We start from the raw sequence: 17,430 nt of genomic DNA, 5'->3' as shown, positions 1-17,430 counted from the left end.
TTCCTTTACACCACTATAATAAAGGACCACTTGCACATGGAGGGTTTCTTGTTTTCAATTAACTAGTCGATTTTCCAAAATATAAAATAGATATAAAATAGATTTTTCATCTCAAATTTACATTAGTCCATTGAAAATGCTCTCATAAGTTGACTTTCTTTAATGGAGGCACTTCCGTTGTAAAATTAGACTTTGTTTAATAAGATGAAACATACCGCTTAACTTTTCTCTTTTTGTATTTGTCTTGCAGCTAGAATCAGTCAAAAGACCATTTTTTGTATTCACATCTTATCATTTCTCAGAAAATTAAGTTTGTCCGCTTGCTTGCTTGGTGCTAACGTCTAGAGTGTAGACCTGGTTACGTTTAATTTATTTATTTCAACATTTTTTTTATATATATGTTGCAGGGAGTTCTCCATACTAACTTCAGAAATAGTTATGTTTTTTCAAATTAATAAATCAAAGAGCAAAATCAGAAAATTCTGAAGAAATGGAAATTGTTATTAGCACTTCAAAAATCTCATTTGACATTCCAAACTTTATATAATGAGAAAGAAAAATACACTTGTGAATAGTATAGAATGTGATTTTTGAAGTGCTAATAACAATTCTCGAAGAAATAATTCTAGTGTTGGGTCTTCATAAGTTGTAAGCCCAATCATGACATTAATGTCATCATAAAAGGCTTGAATTGAAGGTTGTTCACGTCAGAAATTTGACAAAACAATTTACAAGTTACCACAGTGGTAAAAGAATTGTGTCTTAGCATCTCGGTGTGGATTCAAACCCCGTGACTCCTAATCTAATATCTAATTTAACGAAAGTATTAGGTTCCATTTCTATTTATATGATGTCTTTTTATGATAAAATACCCATCTCTTGAGCTATAATTAATTAAATTGAAGACAATATTAGTGTTGGATAATTTGGCCCATCTCTCCAACTCTTTGACAAAGCTAGTCGAAAAGAAGAAAGAGAAGGGATGTAGTTGTGAACACGGAAAATTCCTGAAACGAAAGAGACAAGAACAACGTGCACAAACAAATATTATGTATTTGATGATTTTGGGTTACAATCTCTCTCTATTTTGATCCTCTGATTCGATCTCCGTAAGGTGTGTATTTGTGGATGTGCGATTGATCCAAAGGGCCGTTGGGCTTGATCTAAGGATGAACGTTCTTCAAGGGCCGTGGACTTGATCTTGAAGGTGGATTTGAGCGGATCTTCAAAGGGGCTTTTGGGCTTGATCTTTGAAGAATAGTGATGAACGGATCTCCAAGGGCTTTTGGGCTTGATCTTGAAGAACGATTGGACGGATCTTCAAGGGCTTTTGGGCTTGATCTTGAAGAACGATTGGATGTGTGGATTTGTCGACGTTGTTGATCCAAAGGGCCGTTGGGGCTTGATCTTGGATGAACGGATGATGAACGATGGTGCTTTCTTCAAGGGCCGTCGGGGCTTGATCTTGAATTGGTGGATGGTTGATCCAAGGGCCGTCGGGGCTTGATCTTGGAAGAACGATGAACGAAGAACACTTTCTTCAAGGGCCGTCGGGGCTTGATCTTGAATTGGTGGATGATTGTTGATCCAAAGGGCCGTTGAGGCTTGATCTTGGAAGAACGATGAACGAAGAACGAAGAAGGCTTTCTTGATTCTTCGGGAACCTAGATGCTTGAGAGCTTCGGGGTTTCAGAGCTTCAGAGCTTCAAGGTGTAATATGAAAAATGGTTTTCTTAAAATGAATGAAATAGGCTTGTATTTATAGAATTTTCCAAGGCCTAATTTTGAATATAATATCCCAGATGAAATAAGTCGTTTCTGCCAGGTGTTGACACGTGTCCTATTTGATGACTTTTCCAACTCATTTCAATTTTCGTTGAGTCACACGCTACGTGTAAAATTTATGTAATACATGAGCGTTGACACTTTGATTTACCGGTCAACATTTATTTACGAAATTTCGATGTCTACAAATGCCCCCACTTCAAGGCACGTCGTATACATGTGCTTGTCACGTGTAGGAGATGCGTTTTTGAAGTCCCTTACTGTAGATGTCGATCCAAGGGCCATCGAGGCTTGATCTTGAATTGGGCTGGAGATTTCTTCAAGGGCCGTTGAGGCTTGTTCTTGAACTTTTGTTTGAAATTTCTTCAAGGGCCGTCGAGGCTTGATCTTGAAGGTTGAAATTGGGCCACAAGGAGCTTCATGTGGTAGATGATCTTTGGCTTTGGTAATGGATGAATCGGTACGTATTTTGTTGCGCTTGTTGACTTTCCACAGCTTTGATCTTGAACTGGGTTGGAGGATTTTCTGGATTCCTCCAATTGTTGATTTTCCACAGCTTATTCTTGAACTAGGTTTTGATTCAAGGGTGGTAGACACTTAATCTTGAATCGGACTTGTGATTTCCTCAAGGGCCGTCGAGGCTTGATCTTGAATTTGGTTGGAAACTTCTTCAAGGGCCGTTAGGGCTTGATCCTTGAAGGTTGACTTGAACACATGACAAGCAGGCACTAGGTGAAGGTGACGACTTGTTGCTCTGTTCAATCTTTCTAATTCACACCTGAGCAGTTTGGTCAACGGTATGATCTTCAAGATTGATGGGCTTTTCTTCCAGTTGGTGACTTGATCTTTAAGGATTTGATTCAAGGGTGGTGAATCGGCACGTGCAGCCCACAACGCCTAGTAAGTCGACCCAAGAATTTGAGGGTCAAAACGAATTCACCGTCAGAGTGATTGCAACTTTGATGATATGAGATACTCTTGCTTTTGAAGAAGTAGAGGATGAATCGGCACGTGCTTGGTTGCACTTGTCTCCACATGCTTCAAGGTATCATCTTCATTTCCTTTATCTGTTCCTCAGGCAGATGTGGCATCTTCTCGAGTTCTTCATCTCAGACTCTTTCCGCCGAGTTGACTGAGCATGCTGCATTCTTCTCTGCTTGTTTCTTCAGGCAGATATGGCAGCTTCTCGAGTTCTTCAGTTCGGACTCCTTCTGCTGAGTTGACCGTGCAGACCGCATTCTTCTCTGCTTGTTCCTTCTGCACCTTGTCTCCACATGCTGCAAGGTATCATTTTCACTTGCCTTATCTGTTCTTCAGGCAGATGTGGCAGCTTCTTTGAAAGTACAGCAGCAGTGCGAAACGAGTACTCGAGAGCAGTGCTAGGTAGGCAATCAGGGAAGGGTTCCAAGCAGTCGGTTCCTTATCCGAGTTTGAGTGGAAGTTCCGACATATTGTTTTCTTTATCCTTGTCTTTGTAGGTAAGAACAAGGACAAATGAAAGGACAGGGAGAACGCATGATATGAGATACTCTTGCTTTCTACCCTGGTGATATGAGATATTTTTGCTTTGGAGTCATTGGCTTGCCGAGGTACCCCAAGGAATAAGGAACACTGAGTGACTCGAGAGGCTTCGTTGGGAAGACATTCTCAGAGATGAAGAAAGGCTCTGTATGTCTGCCTTGCTATGGAAGGTGAAGGTGGACAGTTATAGGAAGTTCTTTAATACCTGTAGAGGTACTATTCTTTTACTCGTGTCGGCAACCGTTGGATGATTGAACAGTAAACTTCACGTGCTTTCTCCTTCACCCAAAAATCTTTCGACAAATTGTCCGTGATTTGCGCAAAGTTGAGTGTGCATATGACAGGTGATGACACGGCTGAAAAAGACTGGCGCCTCTTCGATATCTGGGATCGGCGCTTCGACAAATTGCCCGTGATTTTCGCAAAGCTGAGTTTGCGTGTGACGGGTGCCGACGCTTCTGGAAAAGCAAGATGCTTCTCCGATTTCTGAGCTTGCCTCTTCGATTTTTGAATGGCCTCTTCGAATTCTGAGCTCGCCTCTTCGATCTCTGAAATCCCGTCGAGTGCTGATTTTTTATAGAGGCATGCTGTTCGTTTCAAAGCACACTTGAATTTTTCTTGTGAAAACTCCCTTCTTGCACTTCTAAGATCTTGATTCGTCCGACCTCTTCTTTCTTCAACACTTTGAAAATGTCAGGACCCTCCGATCGTCGTTTTGACTTGAATCTTGGTGAAGAGGCAGTCCCGCCTTCTCCAGACAACATATGGCGCCCATCATTCATATCCCCTACTGGTCCTCTTACCGTTGGGGATTCGGTGATGAAGAATGATATGACCGCTGCGGTGGTGGCCCGAAACCTTGTAACTCCCAGAGATAACAGACTACTTTCCAAACGGTCTGATGAGTTGGCTGTTAAGGATTCTCTGGCTCTCAGTGTGCAGTGTGCAGGTTCTGTGTCTAATATGGCCCAACGTCTATTTGCTCGAACCCGTCAAGTTGAATCATTGGCGGCTGAAGTGATGAATCTCAAACAGGAGATTAGAGGGCTCAAGCAAGAGAATAAACAGCTGCATAAGCTCGCACATAGCTACGCGACAAACATGAAGAGGAAGATTGACCAGATGCAGGAATCTGATGGTCAGATTTTACTTGATCATCAGAGGTTTGTGGGTTTGTTCCAGCAGCATTTGCCTTCATCTTCTGGGGTTGTACCGCGTAATGAAGCTCAGAATGATCAACCTTTGGCTCCTCTTCTTCCTGGAGTTCCGCCGAGTGGTGAGGCTTCAAACAATCAACCTCCAGCGCCTCTCATTTCTGGAGCTCTGCCGAGTGGTGAGGCGGCACCTGATCGTCCTTGAAGATCCCCTCTTGTAAATTTGATTTGATTTGATTTGTTTTTTTTTTTTTTTTTTTTTTTTTTTGTAAGGTATGTATAATGCAAATTTATGCAAAATTTCCAGAAAAATAAATAAAATGGACCTTCAATTTCTCTCTATGCATTTTTTTTTTTTTTTTTGTTTTGTTTCGTTTTTTTTTTTTTATTATTTATTATTTTTTATTTTTTTACAATTTTTTTCTTTCTGCACATGGTGCCCATGCACCACCAGAAACTTTTGATCTGCCATGGGGTTGTACCCCATCTTTGATCCACCATTCCTCTTTTTCACGTGGTGCCAGATGCACCACCACCTTTTTTTTTTTTAATTATATTTTATTATTATTTTTTTTCTGTATAAATTTGGACGATGGGTAGATGAATTTGCAGGGAGCGGAGCAAGAGTGCAGAAGGAGCAGCCATGGCGTCGTCGGTGCCCTTGATGACAGTTCTGGCGCAGAGGTTGGTGTCCAGGATCAGCAGCGCAGCCGATGAGGAAGACGGCGATAACTGGGTGGCCATGGATTCGTGGAGCACGCAGGAGGAAGGCGAAGGCTGAGGCCGTTGCGGCAGAGACGGCGAGGATGGTTGCTGCTCCGATCGGGGGAGGTGTTGACGGGGGAGATGCAGTTTAAGGAAGAGCTTCTCGGCCGGCTAGTCGTTTGACAGCGGTCTTTGAAGTTGGTGGCAGCTGCGAGGCAAGGATGAAGACGACAGAGATGGAGCATGCACCAGTGAGGTTGTGGCTGTCTACTGCAAAGGAGGCTGCCTTGCTGCGCTCCGTTGCACTCTCGCCGTCCGCTGCACTACTGGACCGACATGCAGCATCATTTTTTTATTTTTTATTTTTATTTTTTTATTGAAATTTGATTTGCAGGGGGAGGGTGAGCAGAAGGAGCAGCCATGGCAGAGGAAGACAGTATTCAACTCCCAAAGTCGCATTTTAAATCGTCAAGTGAAGTTGCAGCTGCAGTGAAGGAGACAGAGCCTTTGGTGGCACCATCACCGTCGGAATCTTCAGAAGTGACGGCGTTTGACGGGGACGAAGGTTTGGAACCGAAATAATGCACGGCGAAGAGCGAGGCTCAAGGCAGTTCAAAGAAACACATTCCTCATGTGCTGCTTGCTGCTTGCTGCTCCGCTGCTGCGGCTGCAAAGACATCGGAGAAGTAACACTGGCCGTCATCGCTACCGTCATCTTCTTCTGAGTGGACTCTGCTACGATGATGTTCTACATGATCATGTGGCGCCGTGTATTGATGATGATGATGATAAGTGTGATGATCATGAGGGTGGTAATTGTTGACGGCACTGGGCTGGCCCGTGGCATATGGTGAGTTGCAAGTTGAAGGCTCGATGAAGGAGAAAACGCCAATTGGGCTTCCTGGGCCTGTAGGAGCTTCGCCGTGAGAAATTCGAAGACGAACCGACCGATTTCTTGCTTACTGATCTTTGCTTCCTAAGGATATACGGGTCGGTTTCCAATTTCCGAAACAGAGACTCGCGCCCGAAGAAATTGGATAGATCCAAGCCGCAACAGAAGATCCGATTCTCGCCGACGTAGAAGATGGGGTTCCTGCACTTCATGTTTGTTGCGTCTTTGGTTGCATTCTCGAGCTTATTTTCAAAGTAAAACGATTGCAACTTTGCATTCTCTAATTGCTTTAGCACCGGCACATATGAAGAATTCAAAAACTTGTAATCCTCCACAGCCTTCACTTCAACATGTGACCCATTATAGTCCTTGCTCTTAAACATAACCTGCATTGCTCCGAGGTTCATCTTATCAGTCACGACATGGGACACATGTATGGCTTCTTGGCGTTCTTCACGGCCGAATTCACCACCACTGATGCTGTAATCACAGTATCCGAAAATATAGCACAATGATATAGATTGGGATCCTCAATTTCCGGTGGGATCGGCTTCCCTTCATCAGTGTACTTATCCGGATGCGTAATTCGCTCCTCCATTAGCCGCATTGCCACACAATGTAAGCTCTCGGGGATTGATTTCGCGGCAATCAAGCTCGAGAAAGCCCCTTGCTTCTTAGCCTTCGTCAGCTGCTCATTCACTTGGAAAATGGTGTCCTTCAGCTTCTGAATCTTGAGCTGGTTATCGAAAGACTCTTTCGCTTCAGCAATTATTTGTCTAGTTACTTTGATTCGCTCATTTACTTCCTTCTCGAACTGCCGCAACACCGATTCGTCGATGTTGAGAGCGTCGGATTCGAACAGAGCGCGATAGGCGGGCTTGTTCATGAGATCCGAGTAGTTCCGTGAGAGATCGACGAAGACCCGAACCAGCTTCGATTTCTCGAGCTTCAGCTTCCGCGCACAGCTCGCGTACGCTAGGGCTAGGGTCCGGTGATCGTCCGCCTGCTTCCGGATATGGTCCAGTCGGGGCATCAGTGGATCCGATTTCAGAGCCAGCACGGTCCTTCTCGTCGATCCAAATCCACCAAATGAACCGGAATCGAAACCCGAGTCGCATAGATCGGAGGAGAATGAGGGTTTTGATAGGCGGGTTAGGGCCGCCATGGACGAGAAGTAGGAAGATCGCCAAGAAGTAGGAAGATCGCCAGGACTACCGGGGATCTACGAGACGCCATGGCCTCCAACTGAGGGAGAGAGAGAGCAGATGAGAGGGTGTGTAGATCTGGAGGTGCTTGAAGGTCAAGATTGGGTTGGTACCTTTTGTCATCAGTCTAAATCGACGGCGGCTTCACCAGTGGGCTCGCCGACCGACTCGGTCTTGTACATTTTGCACTTGTTCAAGTCGATCGAGCTCCATGTACTCCTGCGACGGCATGGCTGCTACTTCTTCAATAGAGGGGAGGAAGATCCGATTGGGTGTTGAGGGAGAGACGAGTGAAGATGGGCTTTGAGAGCCGGGCCCGGATTTGGTCTATGGTTTTGAAGGGTCTGGGCTACATCTAATGGCATCAACCGGTTCTGGGCTCCTGGGCCTGTGCTCGATGACGAACCTGTTGTTCGTCTGCATGTCCTTCTGCTGCTGGGCCGAGACGGACATTCTGGGCTCCTGGGCATGTGCTCGATGACGAACCTGTTGTTCGTCTGCATGTCCTTCTGCTGCTGGGCCGAGACAGACATATATATGTTTCCCTTTTTTTTTTTCTTTTTTTTTTTTTGAAGAAATTGTAATTTAATTTTGTACAAAGAAAATTGCAAATTTTCTTAACAAAATAAATTTGTAATAAAATTGACCTTTTTTAATAAAACATTTATTCTCTTTTTTTTTCTAAATACATAATAACATATGTATTCATTTTTTTTTCTTCGAAGAAACTGTAATTTAATTTTGCACAAAGAAAATTGCAAATTTTCTTAACAAAATAAATTTGTAATAAAATTGACCTTTTTTAATAAAACATTTATTCTCTTTTTTTTTTCTAAATACATAATAACATATGTATTCATTTTTTTTTTCGAAGAAACTGTAATTTAATTTTGTACAAAGAAAATTGCAAATTTTCTTAACAAAATAAATTTGTAATAAAATTGACCTTCTTTAATAAAACATTTATTCTTTTTATTTTGATGTGACTGAACTCGAAAAATTTGAACATTCGAGCTGCCTACGTACCCCTCCAAAGAAGAGATCAAGTCATAACGTAGTTCAAATACATACATATTTTTTTTTTTGGTATTTTCTTTTTTTGTGCCGTTTGCAGTTTCAGCTCGTGCAGGCGATGAGCGTTGGTGTTGCCTTTTATGCTCATGCAGACCAGGAGCGTTGTGCCATGCAGTTTCAACTCGTGCAGGCGAGGAGCGTAGTGCCATGCAGTTTAGGCTCGTGCGGGCGAGGAGCCTCGTGTCCTACAGTTTAGGCTCGTGCGGACAAGGAGCTTTGGTTCGTGCAGTTTAGGCTCGTGCGAACAAGGAGCATTGGTGAATTTGTCAAGTAATTTTGGAGAGGCGTTCCTCACAATCTTCATAGCAATGAGCCTTGACCGAGTGATTGAAGAAGTCTTCAGGAAAGAAATCACGCATCGTGATGGGGATGGATGATCTATGTGTCGAAATTTCATCATCTTCAACACGTTCATGTTGCTTTGAAGGTTGACAAGAGCTGCTTTGCCCCCTTTCCGATTGGCGGACATGTGGAGGAGACGTATGCTTCTTGTACAATTTCTTAGGAGTGACTTGAGTCCATCCTTCAACTTTGCTTGTCTTGGACGATGCCTCAAGCGGTTGAGGTGAAAACTTTGAGTCGGAAGAGCCAGAAGTGAAGGTGGTATAGTTTGACTTCACCACATCGTCAAGATCTAACTCGATGATTCCTTTCTGAGCCAGCTTCATGATGAGATCTTTCAGCACGAAGCACTTTTCTGTCGAATGACTGATGAAGCGGTGGAATTTACAGTATCTTGGACTGTCAGTACGATTCATCTCTTCCGGCCGTCTGCACTCAGGCAAACTGATCACCTTCTTGTCCAACAGGTCATCTAACATGGCAACTACATCAGAGTCGGGGAATGGATAAATCTTCTTCTCAAGCTCCTTCAAAGTGCGTCTACGCATCTCTTGATCACGAAAAGCTTCGGTTTGAATCGCCTTGCCTCGTGTGGAGATTTTGACGGGAGCTGTGTTGACCGTCATCGCTTCCTTGGTGGGTTTCCATGCGGCCTTTTCCACCTTTGTCCCAAGAACTTTGTCGTTCTTGTAGTCGGCGATCGGTTCTTTCTTCCCATGATGGGCGATGCTCAACTCCATGTCATGGGCGCGAGTAGCCAATTCCTCGAAGGTCCGCGGTTTAATGCCTTGAAGGATGTATTGCAAACCCCATTGCATGCCTTGGATGCACATCTCGATTGAAGAAATCTCGGAGAGTCTGTCCTTACAGTCGAGGCTTAGATTACGCCATCGGTTGATGTAGTCCATGACTGGTTCTTCCTTCCATTGCTTCGTGCTCGTCAGCTCTAGCATGCTCACAGTGCGGCGGGTGCTATAGAAGCGGTTGAGGAATTCCCGCTCTAATTGTTCCCAACTGTTGATGGACTCAGGTTCTAGGTCTGTGTACCACTCAAAGGCGTTTCCTTTCAGCGAGCGCACAAACTGCTTGGCGAGGTAATCCCCTTCGGTTCCTGCGTTGTTGCAAGTTTCAACGAAGTGGGCAACGTGCTGCTTTGGGTTTCCTTTTCCATCAAACTGCATGAACTTTGGTGGTTGATAACCCCTTGGCATCCTTAGGGCATCAATCTTCTTGGAATAGGGCTTTGAGTAGAACAAGGAGGTATGTGAGCTCCCTTCGTACTGTGCCTTGATGGTGTTGGTGATCATCTCCTGCAGCTGCTGGATAGAAAGAGATCCCATGAGTGCCGCTGCTTGGTCTGGCTCCGGCTTCCCATCGATTTTCTTCACCGGGGGTTCTTCGTCTCCGCCAGCTCCTCCCTTTAGTGGATCATCCTCTAGGTCGGGTTTATCGCCGTCCTGCGCCTCCAGTCGGTTGACTAGTGCTGCAATTTGCAAGTCTTTTTCTTCTACAGTTCGGGTTAGCCTTACGATTGCTTCATTCATTTGAGTCAGCTGCTCATCGATTGAAGTTGCTCCAATGGTCATGACTTGCATGGCTGCACTGCCGCTTGAATCGGCATCGGAGAGCATGGATTCGGAGTATTTCCTTGGGCTTCCCCCCCTTGGTGCCCTTAGTGAGGCTAAGGTGATCAAAGGCTCGTGCCTTGGGTGCTCTTGTTCCCTTGGCGGAGTTGATGCAGAGGTGAAAGAGGTGGCAGAAGTAGCTCTTGCCATGCTTCGAGTCATGATGCCCAAAGTGACACCAGTTGTGGGAGCAGTTTGAGCCTTCCTTGATGCCATTAATTTTGGAAGTGTGTTTGGTTTCCTTGAACGGAGAAAGAGATGAGAGGTAGAGATTGTCCCACTGGGCGTGCCAATTTGTGAACACGGAAAATTCCTGAAACGAAAGAGACAAGAACAACGTGCACAAACAAATATTATGTATTTGATGATTTTGGGTTACAATCTCTCTCTATTTTGATCCTCTGATTCGATCTCCGTAAGGTGTGTATTTGTGGATGTGCGATTGATCCAAAGGGCCGTTGGGCTTGATCTAAGGATGAACGTTCTTCAAGGGCCGTGGACTTGATCTTGAAGGTGGATTTGAGCGGATCTTCAAAGGGGCTTTTGGGCTTGATCTTTGAAGAATAGTGATGAACGGATCTCCAAGGGCTTTTGGGCTTGATCTTGAAGAACGATTGGACGGATCTTCAAGGGCTTTTGGGCTTGATCTTGAAGAACGATTGGATGTGTGGATTTGTCGACGTTGTTGATCCAAAGGGCCGTTGGGGCTTGATCTTGGATGAACGGATGATGAACGATGGTGCTTTCTTCAAGGGCCGTCGGGGCTTGATCTTGAATTGGTGGATGGTTGATCCAAGGGCCGTCGGGGCTTGATCTTGGAAGAACGATGAACGAAGAACACTTTCTTCAAGGGCCGTCGGGGCTTGATCTTGAATTGGTGGATGATTGTTGATCCAAAGGGCCGTTGAGGCTTGATCTTGGAAGAACGATGAACGAAGAACGAAGAAGGCTTTCTTGATTCTTCGGGAACCTAGATGCTTGAGAGCTTCGGGGTTTCAGAGCTTCAGAGCTTCAAGGTGTAATATGAAAAATGGTTTTCTTAAAATGAATGAAATAGGCTTGTATTTATAGAATTTTCCAAGGCCTAATTTTGAATATAATATCCCAGATGAAATAAGTCGTTTCTGCCAGGTGTTGACACGTGTCCTATTTGATGACTTTTCCAACTCATTTCAATTTTCGTTGAGTCACACGCTACGTGTAAAATTTATGTAATACATGAGCGTTGACACTTTGATTTACCGGTCAACATTTATTTACGAAATTTCGATGTCTACAGTAGTATCAGACCAAAAAAATATACATATTCAAATGAGGACAGCTCAACTCCTTCAGGTTAAGGAGGAGTTCCTCTTCAAAATACTTTGTGACCTATTTACAAAACTTCAAGATTGTAATCATTCATATAATAAATCATTATGTAATCATCTCTACAAAAAATCAAAGTTAAGATTGTTTAGTCAATGGTGACAAATAGGTAGATAGTTCATAATGGTTTTATCGAATCCGCCCATGTGGTTTTTACAGTTTGATGATTTAATAATTTCAGTATTAATTGATTATTTTAGAGATGATATTTAAATAGTGAATAGTGATTCATAATATGAACAGTTTCAATCATAAACATGAAGTTCTGTAGACAAGCCACAACGTACTTTAAGGTGGGGTTTCTTCTCAATCCTTGAGGAGATAAGTCTTTCTCTGTTCAAATTGAGGACTAGTCCAAGTCACGCTCGTACCTCTTAAGGTCCTTGTAATTACCTTGTTCAATAGTGCAGTAGAGAATCTCGGAAAGGTCATCCATAATCCCAACCGATCGACTCGGTATTGCGGGTTAGAGTCCGGGTTGGTTCTTGTGGAGCCAAAGTACAGATCAAGGCAGGGGTCACTGAGTTTTTTTCGTCTTGGTGGAAACCATGGATTGGTGGAGTTGTTTGAGCTTATGATATGGAAGAGCTAACATTTATGATCTTGTGAACTGTGAAATGCTGACATTGTTTTTCGTTGCTTTCACAGTTGAGAGTGTCTGTTTTTAGAATGTAAAAAAGAATTCATCAACATCGAAGAAAGAAACTGCATAAACCCTAAACTAATCTTTGAAGAGAGGAGGTTCATGCTTAGTGACGGGCCCAAAAAGGACTTTGGTATACAAACTCTAAGGGATGAGAGCACTATCTATATAAACTATTCATAGTAGCAATCAAACAAATTATTCTTAGGTTAGGTATAATTTAATTATTTTTCTACTTTGTTCTCTAATGACTAATAAAATAGTCATGACTTGAAACCTAATGGGAAGGTCTCTACATCGATCTGTTGCTTGGAGCATAAGTAATGCACAAAATTAGGGATTAAGAAAGGTATATGCACAAAAGCTGGGATTCTCGTGAATGTGCACAAAATAATGCGTCAATCAAAACTTTGCTAATCCTCAATCTTCGCTGATTAATTAGTTGAGTACTCATATTACTAAACAAGTAAACAAGAACAAAGAAAGATGATTTTGGCACACAATTATGTTGCCGTGAGTAGTAATTAAAGGGTATGTAAATATGTTGTAAATATTAGGAGTCCTTTATTAGGAAGGATATATGTGTGCGTCCTTTATTGCTTATTGTTTCCTTATAGAACAAGGATTGTATCTTGTATATATATTTCAGTTATGCAATACAATGAAAATTAAGCCGTAAAATTCTATTAAAATTCTGTTTTTAGAAAACTTTTGAATAATTACCGGAAATTTTGTTTGATTAGGCTCGAGATGTATACGTAAATAAGCAGAATTACACCAGAAAACGATTTTTTTTTGTTTAATTACCTGCACAAATTAAATAGAGGCAGAAGGCAAAGGTGAAATCATTTGCTCGTATATGAGTTCCACATACGCATGCACATTATGCAATTAAACGAAACAAAACCAGAACAAAAGAAACTAAAATTTATTAAAAAAATAAAATTTGTAATAGGTCCCAAGAGTACTTATTCATTTGTTCCAGACATAGTATCCAAACAAAAATAATGGATACCATATACGTATTAGCTAGTACAAAGAAATAATTGAGTACGTAGCTAGGTCGGTCGACATCTAATGATCAACCCTGACACAAAATTGTTTGTCCAAATTAATACAAGGAGTGAACAAAATTATTTAGTTATTGATCATCTGGATGATCAATAGTAATACGGCGTCGGCTGGGGATAGTACGATGAACTATGTCCATAATGGCCGTGTGGGTAGTATGATGAACTATGTCCATAATGACCATTATAATAACCATCCATATAATTATATGAATGATCATAATAACCATTGCCATTTCGAATATTGCTCTCGCCGCCATATCCATCATAGTAGGTACATTGATCTCCCGTCCTGACCCAGCAGATTTCGGCTTCTTTCCCGGCCTTCACTAGCCTTCTCAGTAACTTTCTGGGGTCTACTTTCCCAGAAATATATGCCATACCTGCCTCTGCATCTACATTGTATGATGCTCCTAATAAACCATCCAAACACAAACTAACATTTCAATTTCTGGCCGATTGATGAGATCAGTGCGTACCACTGTTTGTGCCGATAAAGGAAAAAATGGTTTGCTAAATTAATTAAAGCGAAACTTAATAAAGAGAGTTAATATACCTTGGATCTTTTTCAGCATTTTCGTCAAGCACTTGTGCCATCCACCAGTTTTGGTATCTACTTTCAATCCACAAGTCTGTGAATTAAGAGACAGCCCAAAATGAATTATTTTCAGGACAAAAGAGGTTGAATAGGATATTGAAGGGAAGGTGATTTATTCGCGCTTGTTTGTCTCTGGGATTTGAGTTGAATAAAATCAAAGAAGAAAAAGTATGTGCGGAATCATTTCCGTATTGAAATTATGTTATATATCATACCATGTAAGTACGAGACTCCATTGCAGACAACTTGATTCCAACACCTTCACGATAGGAGTGCTTAGAGAGAGAGAGAGAGAGAGAGAGAGAGAGAGAGAGAGAAGGGTTTTCTAAGGAGAAAAAGAGGCAGGCTCGTGCTAGGGTATATAATGGTTTTGAGACAAGACGAGAGTGTGGTATTTATAGAGCTGGGTGATGGAATTTTTACTGGTCATTTATTAAGATATAACGATCATATATTTTTAGATTTTTCCTTCTTTGTTTAAATATGTCGGTTTTTTAAGATTAAAAGTTAACAATAATAACGGTGAAGGTGAAATCTTGCCTTCTGAAGTTATAAAATACACATTTCACAAAAACAAAAGGAAAAAAACGAAAACTAATTAAAAGAACTTGATATTTTTTAGTTTTAACGATAAGAACAAAATAAAGGGTAAAGTGTATAGTACCAGGATTGACTTTTTAGTGAAAAAATGTAGTTTTTCGTTAAAATGAACAATATCGAGAGTTTTTCGTTAAAGTTCCTAAGAAAAAATTCTGGAATTTTAAAGTAGAAAATTGCAGAAAGTAGAATTTAGAGCAAAAGAAAGAATAATCTTATGATATTTTCCTCTTTAGAAGAGTAGTAACGCATATAAGAGCTTCAGAAGATCTCATTTCATTTATGCATATCAGTGACTTCTAATTACATTAATTATTCTTAACTTACCAAATCAAATAAAATAAAACCGAACCGAAGAGACAGCGTCAGTCTGTGTTTGTATTCGATTTTACCCATCATTGATCTTGTATAAATCAAAAACTCGAATAAGATGACCTTTTTTGCCTTCTGATTTACCAATGGAAAATTTTATTTGAACCCATATAACCTCTTTCTATACCCAACTTATACTTTAAACATGAAATATATTTACTATTCTATTGCATAATTACTATTAAGTACAAGATGAAATTAACAATAAAAATATAATTTATCAATAAACCCACCCATTAATCAAACCATAACGATCACGTAATCTTTCGCTTACGTTCTTTCCTGGGAAAAATCATAAGACGCTCTTATAGACCTTTATCATCATCATCATCATCACTACCACCACCACCATCCACCAACCGCACCACTACCATCACCATCACCATCACCATCTCCAACACTACTCATCACCTGCATGAAACCTGCTTTTACTTCTGCTACTACTGCTGCCAAAACAACAAGCAGCAGCTGATCAAGATCAACACCTAGTTCTAAATCAATTGTTTTTCTTCAATTTTAAATATCCATTTTAATTAAGTAATTAAAGTACTTTTAATTCTTTAATTAACACATTCATATGTTACTCATGTTTAATTAGTAGTCTTGCTATGTAGATGCACTGTAAACATGTGACATGATAATCATTGCACTTCCTTTCATTTTGTTTGTGCACTATTGAGTGTTTATAATTAGTCCTTTGATCTTATTATTATTTTATTTTATATATTCTGAAAGAGTTTTCATTTCTCAGTTTCTAACTTCCGTGCATGCTTGCTAGCTGTTATTCCCAATACTGCAAGTCGGCTTGCAAAATATGCATGCATTTGTTAAACTAACTAGGGTTTGATTAATTGGGTTTGACTCTCATAGTCTCATGGAAACCATGTTTAATTAGATTTATGAATTTAAATAACATGGATCTTCATGAGACTGATCCGGGTAGCTTCTAATGTGAAAACATGGGTGTATAAATTTGCATATTGAATTGAGTCTGTGAGTGTAGTATTGGTAGTAAATTTGGGTTTAAAGAGAGATTAATAGTTTGATAAAAAATAATATGAGTGTAAAGAGTAAGCTGGGTGTAGAGATAGGTTATATGAGTTCAAATAAAATTTATCTTTACCAATTTCTCGGAAACAACTCTACTTGTCATACGTAAATCTTACAAATAAACTTATATCTCAATATTATGCGTAAAAATATTACAATAATTCATAATTCGCGACAATTAATTCATTATCTCCTTAGGATGTTTCTTTGGTTTCGGAGAAGATGCTGCCCTAAATTAATTCATATCTGCAAATTATATTAACTCATATATACTATTTCAAAAGTCACTAATACTACATATATAGGTATTTTTCTTCATTTATAAATGAAAGATCTTAGGTTCACCTCATAATTGTTTGGACCATCGATAGTTTGACACGTTTTAATTTGTTTGTCTAGGGTTTATATGACCATATCTGATACAATATTTCTGCATATTTGTTGTTCACTTTCTTTTTAATATTTTTCTTTTTACATAAAGAGAGAGATTCTTGCTCGTTTAGTATCAGAAAAAGTTTTAACTATTAAATACTAATTTGTATGAATTTCTGAGAAAATTGAAGGAGAACGTCAAGATGTCGCAAATATTTGAGATATATATTGCACTAGTTCGTATTCTTGTGGTTTTTTTATTATTTTTTTTTATATGAAAAGTAACATTCATTGAGCAATAAAAAAGGTTACATGTCAACCTAAACTACAATGGGGAATTCATATACACAAAAGCTTAGCCCAATAAGCAAACAAACAAAAACCCTAATCTCTATCCTCCAAGGGTAGAATGCAGCACCTGCCGCCTCGAACGGCTTGCCAGTAGCCACCAAGGTAGCAACACGAGAGAAAATGACTGAGTGGTCAATTCGATTAAGACATTGCAACACAAAAAATTTCGAACCCGCAACCAAAAGCACACCACAACCAGATTTTATCATTGAAAACACTAAACCAAGAGATGGTCACTGCATCCAAATCCCCTTCACATGGATAGAATTAGAATGTGAGGCTAAGGGAGTAAGTTAAATACCCTCACTTTGGCTGAAGCCAGAGAACGCTTGGCCTCGAGGGAATTCTAACATGACGGTCGCAGGCTGGAGCAAAGGATGAGGTGGGGATGGATTATGAGGCAAGGAGGTAGAAGGAAAGGGTGGGAGAGTTGGAGGTTTGGGTTTGGACCGGAGGAGAGGGAGGGAAGGGGCATGAGGCCCAAATCCGAGACAAGTCCAGAGGAAATTTGAGACAAAGCTCAATGAAAACTGAGATAAAATCCAGGAACAAATTGAGATAAGAGTGAGATAGAAGAAAGAAGGGGAGGGAAGGAGGTGAAAAAAGGGGTTGTCACCAGCACCAAAGCCGAAGGCTAAGGCCGGCAGCTAGGGCTCCATTTTGTTTGGGTTTATGCACGCTTTCTCCCTCACCACTTTTATAAAGA

At 40.9% G+C, this 17,430-nt stretch overlaps 1 pseudogene; it reads right to left on the bottom strand.

Annotated features, from left to right (window-relative positions):
- Positions 1-5,625: 5,625 nt before the first annotated feature.
- On the bottom strand, positions 5,626-7,222 carry LOC103428356 (galacturonosyltransferase 8-like; annotated as a pseudogene).
- Positions 7,223-17,430: the final 10,208 nt, after the last annotated feature.

Source organism: Malus domestica, chromosome 06 (assembly GCF_042453785.1).
Source record: "Malus domestica chromosome 06, GDT2T_hap1".
Taxonomy (NCBI): domain Eukaryota; kingdom Viridiplantae; phylum Streptophyta; class Magnoliopsida; order Rosales; family Rosaceae; genus Malus; species Malus domestica.
The sequence above is the reverse complement of the archived record's forward strand: the minus strand, read 5'-3'. Positions and strand labels throughout refer to the sequence as shown.